This window comes from Elephas maximus, chromosome X, assembly GCF_024166365.1.
Source record: "Elephas maximus indicus isolate mEleMax1 chromosome X, mEleMax1 primary haplotype, whole genome shotgun sequence".
In the NCBI taxonomy this organism is placed as follows: Eukaryota; Metazoa; Chordata; class Mammalia; order Proboscidea; family Elephantidae; genus Elephas; species Elephas maximus.
This window is the reverse complement of record NC_064846.1, coordinates 792,358-811,155: the sequence shown is the minus strand read 5'-3', so window position 1 is coordinate 811,155 and position 18,798 is coordinate 792,358.

The window sequence follows — 18,798 nt, the reverse complement described above, 5'->3', positions numbered from 1 at the left end:
ATTGATCAATAAAAAGCCCTCTCCCTCCCTCCCTCCCCCCTTTGTGACCACATAAGTATGTGTTCTTCTCCGTTTTTTCTATTTCTCAAGATCTTATAATAGTGGTCTTATACAATATTTGTCCTTTTGCAACTGACTCATTTCGCTCAGCATAATGCCTTCCAGATTCCTCCATGTTATGAAATGTTTCAGAGATTCGTCGCTGTTCTTTATCGATGCGTAGTATTCCATTGTGTGAATATACCACAATTTATTTACCCATTCGTCCGTTGATGGACATCTTGGTTGCTTCCAGCTTTTTGCTATTGTAAACAGAGCTGCAATAAACATGGGTGTGCATATATCTGTTTGTGTGAAGGGTCTTGTATCTTTAGGGTATATTCCGAGGAGTGGGATTTCTGGGTTGTATGGTAGTTCTATTTCTAACTGTTTAAGATAACGCCAGATGGATTTCCGAAGTGGTTGTACCATTTTACAATCCCACCAGCAGTGTATGAGAGTTCCAGTCTCTCCGCAGCCTCTCCAACATTTATTATTTTGTGTTTTTTGAATTAATGCCAGTCTAGTTGGTGTGAGATGGAATCTCATCGTAGTTTTAATTTGCATTTCTCTAATGGCTAATGATCGAGAGCATTTTCTCATGTATCTGTTGGCTGCCTGAATATCTTCCTTAGTGAAATGTGTGTTCATATCCTTTGCCCACTTCTTGATTGGGTTGTTTGTCTTTTTGTGGTTGAGTTTTGACAGAGTCATGTAGATTTTAGAGATCAGGCGCTGGTCTGAGATGTCATAGCTGAATATTCTTTCCCAGTCTGTAGGTGGTCTTTTTACTCTTTTGGTGAAGTCTTTAGATGAGCATAGGTGTTTGATTTTTAGGAGCTCCCAGTTATCTGGTTTCTCTTCATCATTTTTGGTAATGTTTTGTATTCTGTTTATGCCCTGTATTAGGGCTCCTAGGGTAGATCCTATTTTTTCTTCCATGATTTTTATCGTTTTAGTCTTTATGTTTAGGTCTTTGATCCACTTGGAGTTAGTTTTTGTGCATGGTGTGAGGTATTGGTCCTGTTTCATTCTTTTGCAAATGGATATCCAGTTATGCCAGCACCATTTGTTAAAAAGACTATTATTTCCCCAATTGACTGACACTGGTCCTTTGTCAAATATCAGCTGCTCATACATGGATGGATTTATATCTGGATTCTCAATTCTGTTCCATTGGTCTATGTGCCTGTTGTTGTACCAGTACCAGGCTGTTTTGACTACTGTAGCTATATAATAGGTTCTGAAATCAGGTAGGGTGAGGCCTCCCACTTTCTTCTTCTTTTTCAGTAATGTTTTGCTTATCCGGGGGTTCTTTCCTTTCCATATGAAATTAGTGATTTGTTTCTCTATTCCCTTAAAGTATGACATTGGTATTTGGATTGGAAGTGCGTTGTATGTATAAATGGCTTTTGGTAGAATAGACATTTTTACTATGTTAAGTCTTCCTATCCATGAGCAGGGTATGTTTTTCCACTTAAGTGTGTCCTTTTGAATTTCTTGTAGCAGAGTTTTATAGTTTTCTTTGTATAGGTCTTTTACATCCTTGGTAAGATTTATTCCTAAGTATTTTATCTTCTTGGGGGCTACTGTGAATGGTATTGATTTGGTTATTTCCTCTTCGGTGTTCTTTTTGTTGATATAGAGGAATCCAAGTGATTTTTGTATGTTTATTTTATATCCTGAGACTCTTCCAAACTCTTCTATTAGTTTCAGTAGTTTTCTGGAGGATTCGTTAGGGTTTTCCATGTATACGATCATGTCATCTGCAAATAGTGATAGCTTTACTTCCTCCTTACCAATCTGGATACCCTTTATTTCTTTGTCTAGCCTAATTGCCCTGGCTAGGACTTCAAGTACGATGTTGAATAAGAGCGGTGATAAAGGGCATCCTTGTCTGGTTCCCGTTCTCAAGGGAAATGCTTTCAGGTTCTCTCCATTTAGAGTGATATTGGCCGTTGGCTTTGCATATATGCCCTTTATTATGTTGAGGAATTTTCCTTCAATTCCTATTTTGGTTAGAGTTTTTATCATAAATGGGTGTTGAACTTTGTCAAATGCCTTTTCTGCATCTATTGATAAGATCATGTGGTTTTTGTCTTTTGTTTTATTTATGTGATGGATTACATTAATGGTTTTTCTGATATTAAACCAGCCTTGCATACCTGGTATAAATCCCACTTGATCAGGGTGTATTATTTTTTTGATGTGTTGTTGGATTCTATTGGCTAGAATTTTGTTAAGGATTTTTGCATCTATGTTCATGAGGGATATAGGTCTAAAATTTTCTTTTTTTGTAATGTCTTTACCTGGTTTTGGTATCAGGGAGATGGTAGCTTCATAGAATGAGTTGGGTAGTATTCCGTCTTTTTCTATACTTTGAAATACCTTCAATAGTAATGGTGTTAAGTCTTCTCTGAAGGTTTGGTAGAACTCTGCAGTGAAGCCATCTGGGCCAGGACTTTTTTTTGTTGGGAGTTTTTTGATTACCGTTTCAATCTCTTTTTTTGTTATGGGTCTATTTAGTTGTTCTACTTCTGAATGTGTTAGTTTAGGTAAGTAGTATTGTTCCAAGAATTTATCCATTTCTTCTAGGTTTTCAAATTTGTTCGAGTACAATTTTATGCAGTAATCTGATATGATTCTTTTGATTTCATTTGGTTCTGTTGTGATGTGGTCCTTCTCGTTTCTTATTCGGGTTATTTGTTTCCTTTCCTGTTTTTCTTTAGTCAGTCTAGCCAATGGTTTATCAATTTTGTTAATTTTTTCAAAGAACCAGCTTTTGGCTTTGTTAATTCTTTCAATTGTTTTTCTGTTCTCTAATTCATTTAGTTCAGCTCTAATTTTTATTATTTGTTTTCTTTGGGTGCCTGATGGATTCTTTTGTTGCTCACTTTCTATTTGTTCAAGTTGTAGGGACAGTTCTCTGATTTTGGCTCTTTCTTCTTTTTGTATGTGTGCATTTATCGATATAAATTGGCCTCTGAGCACTGCCTTTGCTGTGTCCCAGAGGTTTTGATAGGAAGTATTTTCATTCTCGTTGCTTTCTAAGAATTTCCTTATTCCCTCCTTGATGTCTTCTATAACCCAGTCTTTTTTCAGGAGGGTATTGTTCATTTTCCAAGTATTTGATTTCTTTTCCCTAGTTTTTCTGTTATTGATTTCTAGCTTCATTGCCTTGTGGTCTGAGAAGATGCTTTGTAATATTTCGATGTTTTGGATTCTGGAAAGATTTGTTTTATGCCCTAATATGTGGTCTATTCTAGAGAATGTTCCATGTGCGCTAGAAAAAAAAGTATATTTTGCAGCAGTTGGGTGGAGAGTTCTGTATAAGTCAATGAGGTCAAGTTGGTTGATTGTTGTAAGTAGGTCTTCCGTGTCTCTATTGAGCTTCTTACTGGATGTCCTGTCCTTCTCCGAAAGTGGTGTGTTGAAGTCTCCTACTATATATGTGGAGGTGTCTATCTCACTTTTCAATTCTGTTAAAATTTGCTTTATGTATCTTGCAGCCCTGTCATTAGGTGCGTAAATATTTAATATGGTTATGTCTTCCTGATCAATTGTCCCTTTTATCATTATATAGTGTCCTTCTTTATCCTTTGTGGCGGATTTAAGTCTAAAGTCTATTTTGTCAGAAATTAATATTGCTACTCCTCTTCTTTTTTGCTTATTGTTTGCTTGATATATTTTTTTCCATCCTTTGAGTTTTAGTTTGTGTCTCTAAGTCTAAGGTGTGTCTCTTGTAGGCAGCATATAGATGGATCGTGTTTTTTTATCCAGTCCGTGACTCTCTGTCTCTTTATTGGTGCATTTAGTCCATTTACATTCAGCGTAATTATAGATAAGTAAGTTTTTAGTGCTGTCATTTTGATGCCTTTTCATATGTGTTGTTGGCCATTTCATTTTTCCACATGCTTTTTTGTGCTGAGACGTTTTTCTTAGTAGCTTGTGAGATCCTCATTTTCATAAAGTTTAACTTTGTGTTTATTGAGTCGTTACGTTTTTCTTGGCTTTTTTTCTTGAGTTATGGGATTGATATTCCTTTTTGTGGTTACCTTTTTATTTACCCCTATTTTTCTAAGTAAAACCCTAACTTGTATCCTTCTATTTCGCCTTGTATCACTCTCCATCGGGCAGTTCAATGCCTCCTATATTTAGTCCCTCTTTTTGATTATTTTGATCGTTTATCCATTGATTTCCATGACTTCCTGTTGTGTGTATGATTTTGTTTATTTATTTATTTTTTAGAATTAGTCTTAATTTGTTTGTTTTTGTGCTTTCCCTGTTTGAGTTGCGTTGATATCAGGACGTTCTGTTTTGTGACCTTGTATTGTGCTGGTACCTGATATTATTGGTCATCCGGCCAAACAATCTCCTTTAGCATTTCTTGCAGTCTTGGTTTAGTTTTTGCAAATTCTCTAAACTTGTGTTTATCTGTAAATATCTTAATTTCTCCTTCATATTTCAGAGAGAGTTTTGCTGGATATATGATCCTTGGTTGGCAGTTTTTCTCGTTCAGTGCTCTGTATATGTCGTCCCATTCCCTTCTTGCCTGCATGGTTTCTGCTGAGTAGTCTGAACTTATTCTTATTGATTCTCCCTTGAAGGAAACCTTTCTTTTCTCCCTGGCTGCTTTTAAAATTTTCTGTTTGTCTTTGGTTTTGGCAAGTTTGATGATGATATGTCTTGGTGTTTTTCTTTTTGGATCAATCTTAAATGGGGTTCGATGAGCATCTTGGATAGATATCCTTTCGTCTTTCATGATGTCAGGGAAGTTTTGTGTCAGGAGTTCTTCAACTATTTTCTCTGTGTTTTCTGTCCCCCCTCCCTGTTCTGGGACTCCAATCACTCGCAAGTTATCCTTCTTGATAGAGTCCCACATGATTCTTAGGGTTTCTTCATTTTTTTAAATTCTTTTATCTGATTTTTTTTCAGCTATGTTGGTGTTGTTTCCCTGGTCCTCCAGAAGTCCCAGTCTGCATTCTAATTGCTCGAGTCTGCTCCTCTGACTTTCTATTGCGTTGTCAAATTCTGTAATTTTATTGTTAATCTTTTGGATTTCTACATGCTGTCTCTCTATGGATTCTTGCAACTTGTTAATTTTTCCACTATGTTCTTGAATAATCTTTTTGAGTTCTTCAACAGTTTTATCAGTGTGTTCCTTGGCTTTTTCTGCATTTATCCGAATTTCATTTGTGATATCTTTAAGCATTCTGTAAATTAGTTTTTTATATTCTGTATCTGATAATTCCAGGATTGTATCTTCATTTGGGAAAGATTTTGATTCTTTTGTTTGGGGGGTTGGAGAAGCTGTCATGGTCTGTTTCTTTATGTGGTTTGATATGGACTGCTGTCTCCGAGCCATCACTGGGAAACTAGATTTTCGAAGTAGTCGGCTAAAAAAAAAATGCAGTCAGATCCCTATCTGAATTCTCTCTCTGGCTCCGGGTATTCGGATGTTAATGGGGTCGCCTGGGGAGGGTGGGGGAGGGATCTGAGAGCTAGGAGTGTAGCACCACAGAATATAGAGCTGAACACCACGTTCACGCTCCACCCCCGTTCGCCAAAATCCGGGCTGGACGGGTCCCTGGCTAGGACACTGCTTTCCTTGCTCGGAAACCAGTCACTTCCTCCTGGGGACTTCCTCCGGTGCGCGGCACCGCTCGTGGGCACTGGGTGGGCGTTTCCTGCACGAATGGGTGGGCCCGCCCCCAGGGTCTATTCAGGCGATTATAATTGGGTCCCGCGGTCACGCCCCGCCCGTGCGCGTGCCCAAATCCCAGCGGGACGGCACCCCGTCTGGGACACTACTTTCCGCGCTTCGGGACCAATCACTTCCTCCTGGGGACTTCTCCTTCCGGTGTGCCACACCTCTCGCGCAAACTGGGAGGGCGTCACTCGCACGACCAGGTGGGCCCGCCCCCTGGGTCAATTCAGGGTAATGAAAATGGACCCCGCGCTCATGCCCCGCCCGCGCGCGCACCCAGATAAGGCTGTGGTCTTTGATCTTCATCAGTAAGCGCTTCAAGTCCTCTTCACTTTCAGCAAGCGTCATGGATTGAATTGTGTCCCCCCAAAAAATCTGTCAAATTGGTTAGACCATGATTTCCAGTATTGTGTGGCTGTTCTCCATTTTGTGATTGTAATTTTATGTTAAGAGGATTAGGGTGGGATTGTAACACCACCCTTACTCAGGTCACCTCCCTGATCCAGTGTAGAGTTTCCCTGGGGTGTGGCCTGCACAAGGAAAGGGAAGGAAGCAGAGAGTTGGGGACCTCCTACCACCAAGAAAGAAGCACCAGGAGCAGAGAGTGTCTTCTAGACCTAGAGTTCCTGCACAGAGAAGCTCCTGGTCCAGGGGAAGATTGACAAGAAAGACCTTCCTCCATAGCCCATAGAGAGAGAAAGCCTTTCCCTGGAGCCAATGCCCTGAATTTGGACTTGTAACCTGCTAGACTGTGAGACAATAAATTTCTCTTTGTTGAAGCCATCTGCTTGTGGTATTTCTGTTATAGCAGCACTAGATGACTAAAACAGCAAGCAAGGTTGCGTCATCTGCATAACGCAGGTTGTCGATGAGTCTTCCTTCAGTCCTGATGCCTCGTTCTTCGTCATGTAGTCCAGCTTCTCAGATTATTTGCTCAGCATACAGACTGAATAAGTATGGTAAAAGGATACAGCCCTGACGCACACCTTTGCTGACTTCAAACCAATCAGTATCCCTTTGTTCTGTCCGAACAGCTGCCTCTTGATCTACGTACAGGTTCTTCATGAGCACAATTAAGTGTTCTGGAATTTCCATTCTTCACAATGTTATCCATAATTCGTTATGATGCACAAAGTTGAATGCCTTTGCATAGTCAATAAAACACAGGTAAACATCCTTCTGGTACTCTCTGCTTTTAGCCAGCATCCATCTGACATCAGCAATAATATCCCTGGTTCCACGTCCTCTTCTGAAACCGGCCTGAATTTCTGGCAGTTCCCTGTCGATATACTGCTGCATGTGAAAGCTGGACAATGTTTGAGGAAGACTGGAGAAGAATTGATGCGTTTGAATTTTGGTGTTGGCAAAGAATATTGAATATACCATGGACTGCCAAAAGAATGAACAAATCTGTCTTGGAAGAAGTACAACCAGAATGCATCTTGGAAGTGAGGATGGTGAGACTATGTGTTACATACTTTGGACATGTTATCAGGAGGGATCAGTCCCTGGAGAAGGACGTCATGCTTGGTAAAGTAGAGGGTCAGGGAAAAAGAGGAAGAGCCTCAAGGAGATGGATTGACACAGTGGCTGCAACAATGGGCTCAAGCATAACAATGGTTATAAGGATGGTGCAGGACCAGGCATTGTTTCGTTCTGTTGTATGTAGGGTTGCTATGAGTGGGAACTGACTCAACAGCATCTAACAACAGCAACAACAATGCAGGTAAGGTAATTGTGACCCACGAAGAAGATTGGTCAGTTTTGCCATTCTGCTGGGCTTAAAATGAGTCATCCCAGAGGCGGAAAGACAGGATCTCACCACCACTAAGGAAGAACAGCCAGGAGCAAAGCACATCCTTTGAACCTGGGATTGGTGCTCGGAAAAGCTCCTAGAATTGGGAGACCAAGGGGGAGAGAGAGAGAGAGAGGGAGAGAGCTGTAGCACTGAAGATGGCAAGAAGCTACAGCAGAGAAAGGCTGCGAGGCAGGAGACCTGCAGAGGATGGCCCAGCCCACTGAGTGAGAAAGCTGAGTGCCTTCAGGCCAAGGCTTACTGTCAGAATGGGGTGCCTTGGGGGTACTTACTAGTAGAGCTAAAAGAGCTTTGTTCAACACTTGCCCAAGCAGGGCAGAGGCTGAGGGCCAGAGAGAGGTATGCCTGATGGCACAGCTGAGAAGAGGCTGTCCTGATCGAATAACTGTATCGTGAGTGTTCCTGAACCTGAATCGTAGCCTGTTACTTCCCTAATAAACCCCATGACCCTGAGTATTGTCTGTGAGTTCTTTGTGGCCATTGCAACCAATCATCGAACTCAGCAGAGAAGTAGAGCGTTCCATGGGAACGACAGTTGGTGTCAGAACTGTTAAAGATGGCGGAGAGAGGAGGCATGTCTGACCTCTGCCTCACAGGCATCAGCTTTGGACTATTGATCTTGATTCTCCTTCCCTCTGGTGAAGTTAGAGGAGGTCAGACAATGCCCCTGCCACACCATTTTTACACCTGTGGTGGACATATTTCAGCAGAGCTTCCAGGCTAAGACAGACTAGGAAGCAAGGCCTAGTGATCTTCTTCCAAACATATCCAGTGAAAACGTAATGGATCACAGCAGAACACTGTCAGACTCGCTTGCTTTGGAGACGTCATTGGGAAGGATCTATTGCTATAGGATATCGTGTTTGCTGAAGTAGAGGGCCAACAAGGTGTGGGAGACCCTCGGTGAGATGGACTGGCACAATAGCTGCAACAGTGGGCTTGAACATGCTGGCGATTGTGAGGATGATGCAAGACAGGGCAACATTTTGTCCTGTTTTACATAAAGTCACCATTAGTTGGAGTTGACTCAACAGCAGCTAATGACAACAACGGAACGATATTTAAAACAACCTTGGTTTTGAAGAGGGGAAAAATAGAGTAGTAGCTAGAAGGGAACATGAGGTCAGTTGAGGGGCAGAGTTATCTGGTGCTAGCACGTGGGGAGAAGATTGTGGATTTGAACCACAAAGATGAGGCTATCAAATGCCTCATTTTTTCAATCTCTATTTCCAGGTATATGCTTCTGCATCTGTATGGTCCTTTTCCCTGTGGTATCAGAGAAAGAGACATCTCTCTTCCTGACTAAGGCACTTATTCCCAACTTCTCCCTCTACAACATTGCTCCCTTAACTCTCTTTATTAGAGCATCAGTATGTGAGGATGGCACAGGACCAGGCAGTGTTTCATTCTGTTGTACATGGGGAACGAACTCAACAGCACCTAGGAACAACAAGCCCGTTGCTGTCGAGTCGATTCCAACTCATAGCGACCATATTGGACAGAGTAGAACTGCCCCATAGGATTTCCAAGGAGCGGCTGGTGGATTTTGGTTAGTACCCGAGCTCCTAACCACTACACTGCAAGGCCTGCATACATATATGTGTGTATACATGCCTAACAACCAACCAAAACCAAACCTGTTAATTCCAACTCATGGCAGCCCCGTGTGTTACAGAGTAGAACTGTTCTGTAGGGTTTTCTTGGCTGTAACCTTTATGGAAGTAGCCCCAGAATACATTAAGCAAAAGCTGGCAGAACTGAAGGGAGAAATAGAAATTCAACAATAATAGTTGGAGACCTAAGTACTCCACTTTCAATAGCAGATGAAGCAAGTAGGTAAAAGATCCACAAGAAAAGAGAAGACTTGAATAACATTATAAACCAAGTAGACTTAACAGACATCTAGAGAACACACCAAGTAACAACAGCACAATATACATTCTTAAGAACACACATGGAATCTTCTCCAGAATAGACCACATGCTAGACCATAAAACAAGACTCAATAAATTTAAAAAGATTGGAATCATACAAAGTATGTTCTGTGACCACAATGGAGTTAAATGAGAAATCAATACCAGTAAATTTTTTAAATTCACGAATATGTGGAAACTAAACAACACATTCCTAAATGCCCAATGGATCAAAAAAGAATGAAAATGAAAGCACAACATACCAAAATTTATGGTATACATCAAAGGAAGTGGTCAGAGGGGAATTTATTGCTGCAAACACCTCTTTTTAAGAAGAAGAAAGATCTCAAATCAGTAACCTAATCGTCTACCTCAAGAGACTAGAAAAAGAAGAGAAAACTAAACCAAAAGCTATCAGAAAGAAGATTAGAATGGCAAAAAATGAAACAGAGCTTGGGATGATGGTGGAATAAGCACCAAATTATGGAGAGTTAGGCTATACTGCTGGCTAGACTAGTGCTGTGCAAGCTAAACATCGTAGATGAGATGACCAGATTACAGAGAAGATGAGTGATTTTTGAGGCTGATGACCATAATGTCAAGCAAAACCTGGAAGGCGTCAGCAAGATTCGGAGTGTGTGAGCTGGTCAGAGTCCAAAAGTCCTTGCTGGCTAGTCAGGGAGCATTCTTCCATTCATTCAATGGTTTTTAGTTGTCTTCTCTGCTAGGCAATGTGCTAGGTCATGTGGGAAGTACAGAAAGGAATTAAATCAAGTTCTCTCCCTTAAGGAGCTTACTATATATTTGGGGAAGTAAACATATAAACAGACAATAAGGAAGGAAATACAAAGCACTATGGAGCACAAAGGAGGGAACAGTTGATTCAGGGATGGAAGGTTTCATGGCAGTTGAATATTGAATGATTTCAGTTAGTGAATATACAGAGGATAGAAGTTTGGCATTAGAGGCAGAGAACGGCTTGAGAAAAGAAGTGGAAGTCGACACTGGTAATGCAGATGACTAGCTGAAGCATACGGGAGAGCGTCATGATCCTGGTGTCCATTGCCTCAGAGTATTGTTTTTTAAGTCCTCACAAGGTTTCTTCCTTCAGTCGTCAGCTGATGGATTGGGCCCACTGGTGCCTGGGTGTTTCTTTTAGGAGGTCTGACAAAAGCTTTGGGTATTAGATAATGAAAAGAAATGACCAGAGTTCTGTATAAAAATATTTGTAATTTATAGCCCTAAAGAAAAAATATAGAAAGGATTAAGGATTGACATATCTATCTTTCACACAGATGCAGTCCAGGTAGAGGGACCAGAGCAAAAAGCTTCAGATTCGTAGGTGAAAACATGGTGATCTCTCTACAGCCTGAACTGAGTCATCCACATCTCCCAAGCATAATAAACATTCACTAGGAAATTCTTCACTTGATTGTTTTGGAGGTTATGCACTCTATTACTATTGTTTTAATAGTTATTATTGAAATTTTACTCTGCACAATTATCAAAAACTGAGGTTAATATCTTAATCCCTCCTCCGGAATAACCCAAGGACCTTAGAACACTTTGATCCCAACTTACATACTATGATGGTCCAATATTTTAGCTTTCCTTTTTTAGCCCCCCCAAATTAAAATTGTAAGTTTTAATACTTATAGAAGCAGTTTTTGTTTAGATTCATCTATGTGTTTACATATAGATACCCATGTGTTCACCATTCTTTCATGCATTCTTAGACTGAGATAATTTCTCTCTTCCTGTAATTCATCATTTAGAAGTTAATATAGTGTAGTTATGCTGATGATAAACTCAGTGTTTGTTTATCTGAAAATGTATTTCTTTATACTCATTGTTACCAAATTGATTTTTAAATCTACATGCACATACATTGAAGTGGTATTATGAATAAAGCCACTATAAAACATTCTTGTACTTGTCTTTTTGTGGACAAAAGTAGATATATATCCTGGGTAAATATCTAGGAATGGTAGCAGGTCCCAGACAGAGCTGGAGACAAATGCAGAACAAAATTCTAACTCACAAAAAAAAAGAGACCAGACTTACTGGTCTGACAGAGACTGGAGAAACCCTGAGAATATGGCCCCCAGACACCCTTCTAGCTCAGTAATGAAGTCACTCCTGAGGTTCACCTGTCAGCCAGGGATTGGACAGGCCCATAAAACAGGAGGGGACAGGAAAACTGGTAATAGGGAAGCCAGGTTTGAAAAGGGAGAGTGTTCACATATCATGGGGCTGGTAACCACTGTCATACAACAATATGTGTACTAATTGTTTTATGAGAAGCTAGTTCTGAAAACCGTCATCTAAAGTACAATAAAAAAGAAAAAAAATCAGGAATAAATAGTCCTTTGCTACAATTGCCTTCTTTGACAACTGCTGAGTATTCATAAGTCAGGCCTCACTAAGGATCTGCAGTTTTCCATAAAGATTGGAGGTTTACTTATTTCTCAGAAGCTGACATTCCACCCACCCCGGTCTCCCTCTCACACCTAGGTAGAAAAAAAAAATTTTTTTTTTTTTGGTGCAATTTCTCCTTTCAGTAAATCAGCAGAAGTCTAGGCTTACATTTAAGCTTCACAGAAAATAGAGGTTCTTTATTAGTCAAGAAAAAACAATTTTTTCTACATTGTGGGATCCGTGGAAGCCATAAATCTTGTTTTTCTTAATTTATTGCCTATAAAAATACTTGAGAGAGATATTTATCAATTTAATTGATTTTAATGATAGATAACTGTTATGAATTGAATTGTGTCCCCCCAGCTAAGAAAAAAAAATCTAGGAATGAAATGGCTAGGTCCTAGAATAGGTATTTGTCTAAACTGGAAACTTCTGAAAGTTTTCCAAAACACGAGTATGCCATTTTATTATCCCACTGTCTTAGTTATCTAGTGCTGCTATAACAGAAGTACCACGAACAGGTGGCTTTAGCAAACAGAAATTTATTTTCTCACAGTTTATGAGGCTAGAAGTCCGAATTCAGGGCACTGGCTCTAAGGAAAGGCTCTCTCTCCACTCTGGGGGAAGGTCTTTGTGTCTTCTCAGCTTCTATTCCTAGGTTCCTTGGCAATCTTCATATGGTATGGCATTTATCTAACCCAGTCTCTGCTTGCTTCTTCTGTACCTGATCTGCTTTTTTTTTTATATCTCAAAAAGTGATTGGCTTAAGACACGCCCTACCCTAATACTGCCTCATTAACATAACAGAACTTATTCCCAAATGGGATTATAACCACAGGTATAAAAAACCAAGCCTGTTGTAGTTGAGTCAATTCCGACTCATAGCAACCCAACAGGACAGAGTAGAACTGCTCCATAGGGTTTCCAAGGAGCAGCTGGTGGATTCAAACTGCTGACCTTTTGATTAGTAGTCACAGCACTTAACCACTGCGCCACGACAATACATATGTTTGGGGGACACAATTCAACCCGTAACACCCACCCAATATATGAGAATTCCAAAAAAAAAAAAAAATTTTTTTTTTTTTAAGTGCTCCAGTTTCTGGCCAACAATGAGTGCTGTCAGTCTTTTTTTTAATTTTGGCCATTTTAGTGAGTTTGTAGTAGTATTGCATTATAGTTTAATTTACATTTTCCTGATGACTAAGGATATTAAGCAACTTTTCATATACTAATTGACCATTCCAATATTTTTAATCCAACTACTTAATCCATTTTAATGGATTTTTTAAATTAATAATTTGTAGGATTTCTTTATATATTCTGAATATGAGTTCTTTGTCAGGTATATATTTTACAAATAATTTCCCCAGTCTGTGCCTTGCCTTTTCATTTTCCTCATGGTATCTGTCTTAGGCTGGGTTCTCTAAAGAAGCAAAACCACTGAAGTGTATATACATAAATTATGTATATATAGAGAGATTTATTTCAAGGAAATGGCTCACTCGGTTGTGGAGGCTGCCAAGTCCCAAATTCATGGGTCAGGTGTCAGGCTGGAGGCTTCTCCTGACTCACGTGGTTGCAGGAGCTGATGAACCCAAAATCAGTAGGTCCGATGGCAAGCTGCTGGTTCATGAGGCTGTAGGAGCTGGCAAATCCCGAAATCTTCAGGTCAGGTGGCAGGCTGCTGGCTCATATCCCAAGAACTGGAAGTCAGATGATGACAAGACAAATGCAGGATCAAGAGAGAGGAAGAGCTTTGCCAGAACACTCATATATACTGGATGTAGGCCACACCCCCAAGGAAACTTCCCTTACATCAGATCACAAAATTGAGGATATATTATACAATACTGAGAATGATATCCTAGCCAAGTTGACACATAACATTAACCATGACATTATCTTTTGATGAGCAGAAGTTCTATCATTATGAAGTCCAATTTATCATCTTTTTTTCATTTATGATTACTGCCTTTTGTGTCCTCCACAATATTTGACTATTCCAAAGAGCTCTGTCCCTATAGGGTCACTGTGAGTTGGAATTGACTTGATGGCAACAGGTTTTTTTTTTGGTAACAATAATTCTAATTCATAAACACAATGTACCTCTCCATTTATTGACTCAGGTTTTAATTTCTTTCATAGTGCTTTGTGATTTTTCAGTGTAGATTTGCATGTTTTTCATAAAATTATTTCCAGGTATCTTATGTTTCTCAATGTAATTAGAGATAGTATTAATTTCATTTTCTAATTTCTTGTTGCTGGTGTACGTGACTGTCCCTTGACCTCCAGGAACACCTCTTGTCCTCATTTCCCCATCCCGGTACCTGCCATCAACCCTCCAAACCTAATCCCATTCTGAAGGCCTGCCATTTTTCCCTAGTTCTTCAGCCCCACCCAAACACAGAGAAGATTTGCAAGAGTGCTCAGAGGGCCCAGAGCTGACATGAAGCCCCCTTGGACTTGGCTCAGTGACCTGTCAGCAGCAGTGTGTTGTTCTCAGAAGGAGGCACTCTGTCTCACACACCTCCCATCTCCTTCTCTGCAGTACTCAAGCCCCACCTTCAGCCCTCTAACCCTTCTCCTAACTGACCAAATTGCTTTTTAAGAGGGCCGAGAGCTGACATGAAGCTCCACTGATTTTGGTTTAGTGGTTTGGCAACAGCAGTAGGTTGTTCTCTTCAGACTCAGAGTGATTATGTTTCACATATCCTCCCATCCCCTTCTCCTCATTCTCCAGTCCCACCTTCAGTCCTCTAGCCCTGCCCTCGGTCCTCTAACCAAGCCAGCAATCCTCTAACCCCACCCCTAACCCTACAGCCTTTACAGTCTGTGGGCCGCCCCGCTGTCAGTTCTCCAGCCCCACCCCCATCCTCCAGCCCCACCCTCAGTCCTCCAACCCCACCCACAGTCCTCCAGCCCCGCCCACAGCCTTTCAGCCCCTTCATCAGACCTTCAACACTGCCGCCTTTTGTCTAGTCCAGTCCTTAGTCCTCCAACCCCGTCCTCAGTTCTCTATCCCAACTGTCAGTCCTTTCTTCCAGCCCCGCCATCAATCCTCAGGCCTCCAGCCCCACCCCCAGTCTTCCAGGCCTGCCCTCAGTCGTCTAGCCTCGGTCATTCCTGTAACACCACCAGCTTTCTTCCAGTCCAGTCTTCAGACCTCTAAGTCTTCTAGCCCCGCCCTAAGTGCTCCAAAACTGCTTGTAGTCCTTTTAAACGCCACCCTCAATCCTCCAGCCCCAAGTCAGTCCTCTAACAGCGCCCCCTTTTTTCCAGCATTGCCCTCAGTCCTCCAGTCCCTCCCTTCTATCTCTGGGGACGTGCTTCAGACCCAAGCCTATGCCCCTACCCTCAGTTGTCCAACACTGCCACCTTTCTTCCAGACCAGGCCTCACACCTCCAGCCCCACTCGACTCCTCCAGCCCTGTCCTCAGTTGTCGAGGCCTAGTCAGTCCTCTAACACCACCAACTATATTCCAGTCCAGTACTCAGTCCTTCAGCCATGCTCTAAGACTTCTAGCCCCGCCCTTGTTGCCCCAGCACCGCCCCTAGCCCTCTTAAACCCCTCTCTCAACTCTCCAGCCCCACTCTCAGTCTTCCAGACCCATAGTCAGTACTCTAAAACCACTCGCTCTCTTCCAGTACAGTACTTGGTCTTTCAGCCCTGCCCTCAATCCTGGCACAGGCAGTAGTTTGTTCTCTTTTGATTCAGTCATTGTTTCACACCTCCTCCTCTATCCCTCTTTGTGGTTGTTATGTTCTTTTCAATCACCTTATATGCATGTGAAAGCTGGACAATGTATGAGAAAGACTGAAGAAGAATTGACGCCTTTGAATCCTGGTGTTGGCAAAGAATATTGAATATACCATGGACTGCCAAAAGAACAAACAAATCTGTGTGGAAGAAGGACAACCAGAATACACCTTAGAGGCAAGGATGGCGAGACTGTGTCTGAAATACTTTGGACATGTTGTCAGGAGGGACCAGTCCCTGGAGAAGGACATCATGCTTGGGAAAGTACACGGTCAGGGAGAAAGAGGAAGACCCTCAACCAGATGGATTGACACAGTGGCAGCAACAAATGGGCACAAACATAACAACAATTGTGAGGATGGCGCGGGATGGGGCAGTGTTTCATTCTGTTGTAAATAGGGCCGCTATGAGTCCGAGGAGCCCTGGTGGCACAGTGGTTAAGAGCTACAGTTGCTAACCAAAAGATCAGTGGCTTGAACGCGCAAAGTGCTCCTTGGAAACCCTATGGTTCAGCTCTACTGTGTCCCCCCACATGTCTGTCACGTTCTCATACTGTGGGGTCTTGCATGTTGCTGTTATGCTGGAAGCTATGCCACAGGTATTCAGATACCGGTAGGGTCACCTACGGAGGAGAGGTTTCGGCTGAGCTTCCAGACTAAGACAGACTAGGAAGAAGGACCCGGCAGTCTGCTTCTGAAAAGCATTACCCAGTGAAAACCTTATGAATAGCAGCGGAACATTGTCTGATATAGTGCTAGAAGATGAGCCCCCCAGGTTGGAAGGCACTCAAAAGTTGACTGGGAAAGAGCGGCCTCCTCAAATTAGAGTTGACCTTTATGACGTGGAAGGAGTAAAGCTTTCGGGACCTTCATTTGCTGATGTGGCACGACTCAAAATGAGAAGAAACAAACAGCTGCAAACATCCATTAATAATTGGAACCTGGAATGTACGAAGTACGAATCTAGGAAAATTAGAAATCGTCAAAAATGAAATGAAATGCATAAACATCAATATCCTAGGCATTAGTGAGCCGAAATGGACTGGTATTGGCCATTTCAAATCAGACAATCATATAGTCTACTATGCTGGGAATGACAACTCGAAGAGGAATGGTGTTGCATTCATCGCCAAAAAGAACGTTTCAAGATCTATCCTGGAGTACAATGCTGGCAGTGATAGGATAACATCCATATGCCTGCAAGGAAGACCAGTTAATACAACTATTATTCAAATTTACGCACCAACCACTAGGGCCAAAGATGAAGAAATAGAAGATTTTTATCAGGTGCTACAGTCTGAAATTGATCGAACATGCAATCAAGATGCATTGATAATTACTGCTGATTGGAATGCTAAAGTTGGAAACAAAGAAGGATCAGTAGTCGGAAAATATGGCCTTGGTGATAGAAACAAAGCCGGAGATCAAATGATAGAATTTTGCAAGACCAACGACTTCTTCATTGCAAATACCTTCTTTCACCAACATAAACGGTGACTATACACATGGACCTCACAAGATGGAACACACAGAAATCAAATTGACTACATCTGTGGAAAGAGACGACGGAAAAGCTCAATATCATCAGTCAGAACAAGGCCAGGGGCCAACTGTGGAACAGACCATCAATTGCTCATATGCAAGTTCAAGCTGAAACGGAAGAAAATCAGAGCAAGTCCATGAGAGCCAAAATATGACCTTGAATATATCCCACCTGAATTTAGAGACCATCCCAAGAATAGATTTGACGCATTGAACACTAATGACCGGAGACCAGACGAGTTGTGGAATGACATCAAGGACATCATACATGAAGAAAGCAAGAGGTCATTGAAAAGAAAGAAAGAAAAGACCAAGATGGATGTCAGAGGAGACTCTGAAACTTGCTGTCGAACGTCGAGCAGCTAAAGCAAAAGGAAGAATTGATGAAGTTAAAGAACTGAACAGAAGATTTCAAAGGCCAGCTCGAGATGACAAAGTAAACTATTACAATGACATGTGCAAAGAGCTGGAGATGGAAAACCAAAAGGGAACAACACATCCAGCATTTCTCAAGCTGAAAGAAGTGAAGAAAAAATAAATTCAAGCCTCGAGTTGCAATAGTGAAGGATTCCATGGGGAAAATACTAAACAACGCAGGAAGCATCAAAAGAAGATGGAAGGAATACACAGTCATTATACCAAAAAGAATGAGTCGATGTTCAACCATTTCAAGAGGGGGCATATGATCAGGAACCGATGGTACTGAGAGAAGAAGTCCAAGCTGCTCTGAAGGCATTGGCGAAAAACAAGGCTCCAGGAATTGATGGAATATCAATTGAGATGTTTCAACAAACAGATGCAGTGCTGGAGGTGCTTACTCCTCTATGCCAAGAAATATGGAAGACAGCTTCCTGGCCAACTGACTGGAAGAGATCCATATTTATGCCTATTCCCAAGACAGGTGATCCAACTGAATCTGGAAATTATAGAACGATATCATTAATATCACACGCAAGCAAAATTTTGCTGAAGATCATTCAAAAACGGCTGCAGCAGTATACCAACAGGGAACTGCCAGAAATTCAGGCTGGTTTCAGAAGAGGATGTGGAACCAGGGATATCATTCCTGATGCCAGACGGATGCTGGCTGAAAGCACAGTATACCAGAAGGATGTTTACCTGTGTTTTTATTGACTATGCAAAGGCATTCGACTGTGTGGATCATAACAAATTATGGATAACATTGCGACGGATGGGAATTCCAGAACACTTAATTGTGCTCATGAGAAACCTTTACATAGATCAAGGGGCAGTTGTTCGGACAGAACAAGAAGATACTGATTGGTTTAAAGTCAGGAAAGGTGTGCGTTAGGGTTGTATTCTTTCACCATACCTATTTACTCCATATGCTGAACAAATAATCCGAGAAGCTGGACTATATGAAGAAGAATGAGGCTTCAGGATTGGAGGAAGACTCATTAAAAACCTGCATTATGCAGATGAGACAACCTTGCTTGCTGAAAGTGAAGAGGACTTGAAGCACTTACTGATGAAGATCAAAGACCACAGCCTTCAGTATGGATTACGCCTCAACATAAAGAAAACAAAAATCCTCATAACTGGACCAATGAGCAACATCATGATAAATGGAGAACAGATTGAAG